The sequence below is a fragment of the Squalius cephalus genome, assembly GCF_949319135.1.
Source record: "Squalius cephalus genome assembly, chromosome: 23".
Taxonomy (NCBI): domain Eukaryota; kingdom Metazoa; phylum Chordata; class Actinopteri; order Cypriniformes; family Leuciscidae; genus Squalius; species Squalius cephalus.
Window position 1 is genome coordinate 2,935,994 of NC_137144.1, and position 3,943 is coordinate 2,939,936.

Sequence of the window (3,943 nt, forward strand, 5' to 3'; positions counted from 1 at the left end):
AGAGGATAACACAGGAAGATACTTCACCAACTCAGCTGTATCACTCCGAGTGGAGAGCAAGTATAATAACTTTTCACAACGTGTAAGCAGAGGTTGAAGCCGCTTCTCAGCAAAAGTACACCACACTCGTGTTCACTGCAAATCCACAGCAAGGAATCAATGTGTATCAATAACGTGAAAGCACTGCAATTCACTCACACAATAGGGCTGGTCAGAGGCCTCAATCCATTCGTTACACTCTCGTGGGGGATATTCAATCCTCAGTTCCTCTTCAGCACACTCTGAAACACATAGCTTTCCCAACAATCAGATTTACATTCACTGCATCCTCTTCAAGCTTTTCAGATGTTCATAAGATGAAATCAATTAACTTAACTCTCTCGCTCCCTTCACAGGGCAGATCCAATCGATAAAGTCAATCCAGCAGATTCCCACCGACGAACTCTGACCCAGCAGGCTGCAATGAGCAGCTTTCACCCCACCAAGACTTCAACAGGAGACCTTCACATCCAAACACTTCCCCGCACAAGCGTGTGCCCCGAACTGCTCCGCAAAAACCAACTGCGCCCGAAACTTCTCTGAATGGCCTTTTTATCCTTGGCTTGTGAAGCAGGAAGCCTGTGTAAACACCGCTCCTCTCTCTCTCGCACCTGCAGTGTATTAGCGCTAACAGAGCCCGTCTACGGAGAGCCTGCCCACTCCCTATTAAGCTCTATTGTACCGAATTTTGGTTGTAGTACCACCAGAGTTCCACTGGGGGCGATCGCCATGAGTGCAAAATGAATGGGAGTCAATGGCGCTAGACGGCTAAATTTGTCTCTTTCACCCGATTGTCGTTGAGAAATCTCAGATCTGATGGTAGATTTTGCAAGTTCAACATGGGTTTTAGGTCGAAAGTTGAATGAACGAGTACTTATGTCCTTTTAATTTCTTACAGGTTGAGTTGTTGTTGCCCATAACACGCTAGCATTCTGCTAATGAACGCTGATTGGTCAGTGAAGGACTGATTACGACCAGAGATACCGCTTGATGGCATCGTGTCATCCGCAGCGGGACCAGAAACAAACAAAACAAAAACTCTTCTAGCACGTGTATTTACCTGTGTCAGCTGTGTTGTCGATGCCTCCAGTGAAAAGAAAGTGCTGAGCACGAAAGCACCAGAGTGACTGAAGGATTGCCGTAAAGCAGTATCTCTGGTCGTACATGTGTATGACGTCATTGACACTTTAAAAGACTTTTTAAAGCAAATAAGTGACTCAAAAAAATGTAACACCCAGCAATGTGTAATTTATTTGCATCTCCTTTCGAATACAACATTCAAATTACTAGACAAAAAATTATATCCTGAGAAAAGTGGATTTTTATTGGTATAGCGCCATAGACCCCCATTCTGCACTCGTGCGGCGCTGCTAGGGATCCCTGTGCCGGCGGACGTAGGTTGCCAGCCTGGCGGCCGCACTGTTCCAGAGTTGGTCCGGGGGGGCTTGGGGATCTGGGGGCGCTCTGCCTCCGGGTTGGGGTTGCGGCTGGGCCTGGGGGGCTTGGGTCCTGGTTTGGCTGCCGCCGGGAGTATGGGGCTATAGAGGCGGGGAAAACTCGCTTTACCTGGGTGTCTTATTGTCTTATGTAGTCTGGGAGCTGACTAAATGATGGGGTGGGGTAGTTTTTCCTCTGCTGTGGGGTCTATTGGGCCGCCCCGGGCTGCCATGGACCCTGGTCTGGGGTCAGTGGGGGAGCTGGCTCCAAAGGGGGGGGTATTTTGCCCCCTCTGATGCTTTCCTCCCCATCCCTAAGCTTCACTTCTCCCGCTCCATCACACCAACACATAGGTAGGATAGGTAGAACAACACACACCAACACTACATTTGAGCGGGTGGGGTGAAGCATGGGGTGTCCTTTTTTTTTTTTCACACCCCTGCTCTCTGTTCTCTGTCCGGAGCCGGGGGCTGTGAGGATGAGCTGGCCGCCCAGTCGGGGTCGGGGCTGGTGGTCTTCTCTACTGCTGCGGGGCCCGGGGTGGTCTTCCTGTCCCCGCGCCAGAGCGAAGGGGGTTCAGGTGGTGGTGCCTGGATCTAGGAGTATAGAGTGCATATGGGGGGTGCGAGTGTGGGTACCATGTCCATTTTTGTGTGTCTACATGTGGAGCGAGGGTGTGAATATTCATTTGCGTGTATGAGGGTGGGAATGTATGCTTGTGTATACGTGTGCTTGTTCGTCTATGTCTATGTGTCAGGTCGGGCCTTAGACTCCACCTAACTCATCATCTCAGTCGACCCCCACCCCACCACCATGCCCTGCCGGTGGAGGATGCCGCCGGAGCATTGGTGGTTTCATGCGCCGGGGCAGGATGCTCGGGCGAGCGCTGGCCCACTATCGGCGGTCGCTTGGCGGGGCCTGGCCCCGCTGGCTTTGCTGGGCCCCGGTTGGGGGGTGGGGGGCCCTTGGATCTCCGGACCCAGGGCCCGGTCTGCCCTGGTGTGGTCGGCTGCTGGTGGAGCCTGCGGGGGCTTGCCGTCACGGCACCCTGGGGCGTCTATACTGTGGCTGTCGGAGGTCCCGCCTTCGGGTTCTCCTCTGCCCTTTTCTGGTTGGGGGCCGCGGTTATCCCTGTGGTGGTTCTCCTGGGGGTCCCGTGCCCTGGGGGGCCTCCGGATGTTTGGGGCCCGGGTCTTTTCCATGCCTGCTGTATGCCTTGCGGGATGGAGCTGTTGTTTCCCACACACACTATTAAATATTTACATGGAGGAACCTTATGAACACAAGCACGCTCACACATACAGTTGTACACTCAAGCATTCACATTGGTGTAAAAACAGGTGCTCACAGACATACATCGTCTTGATTTGCTGTTGCTTCAAAACTTATTTTGTAATATTAGTTACGTGTGATGCTCAATAACATTTAACAATTAGAATTTAGTGTGATTCATACAGATGTTGGTTGTTGCTGCAGTTTTTCTGATGTTGTGTCTTCTGTTGTTTTTTTCTTTTTTTGTCAGCAGGTATCGAAGTAAAAATTTTTTTATGTCTTTTTCCTCGCTTTCTATATCCCCCATTTTCCTTCTTTCTCTCTTTCTTTCCCCCTTCTCTGTTGATTTTTCCACAATTTTTTTTTTTTTTTCTCTCTCTCGTTCTCTCTGTCATTTGGTCTTGTCTGTTATAGTATGATTAAATAAAAGGGTATATAAAACTACATTAAATTAATTAATTGAATAAATAAAGAAATAAAGAAATAAAGAAAAATAGGCAGTGAATGATGATAGCATAGCTACACATACGTACTGTCATGTGTTATCTGTGCTACTGACAGGCCAAAAAAAAAAAAAAAAAAAAAAAGAATAATTTTTATCTGGGGAGAACACCCAACAGAAAGACCCATTCACCAACTAACTGTTACAGTAAGTTAATTTTACCCACTGTTCAAAAACCTACACTGGGATTAATATATAGTATTAAGACCTTTTGTCTTTCTTCTGCTGAAGTGGTGCACTGAAAGTGGATTCATGTCACCTTCATCAGTCCTTTCTTTAATCACTGGAAACCATTAAAGGTGCCTTGTGAAAAAAAAAATCAATTCATACTCCACATTCCATACCAGATGGGGGCAGTATACCTCCAGAAAGTGTGTCTACTCTAGAGTATGAATATGACATCTTCAAGCTACTCCCCTTCACCTTTACCAGTGAATATGTTCATATTACATTTTTATCGTTAGTTTGAATTACATTAATTTGACAGACAGCATTCGCTGATGTTGACCAAGCTAGCACCAACGTAACCAGAGCTGCCAACTATCACACATTCACCGTGAGACACACGCAATTGACACTTTTCACACGCTCTCACGCCACACATCAATTTTCTCGCGCACAGAAAAATCGCGAAGCAAAGAGGACACGGAGACCGACAGACTACAGAGCAGGTTAGTTATGATATAAAAAAAA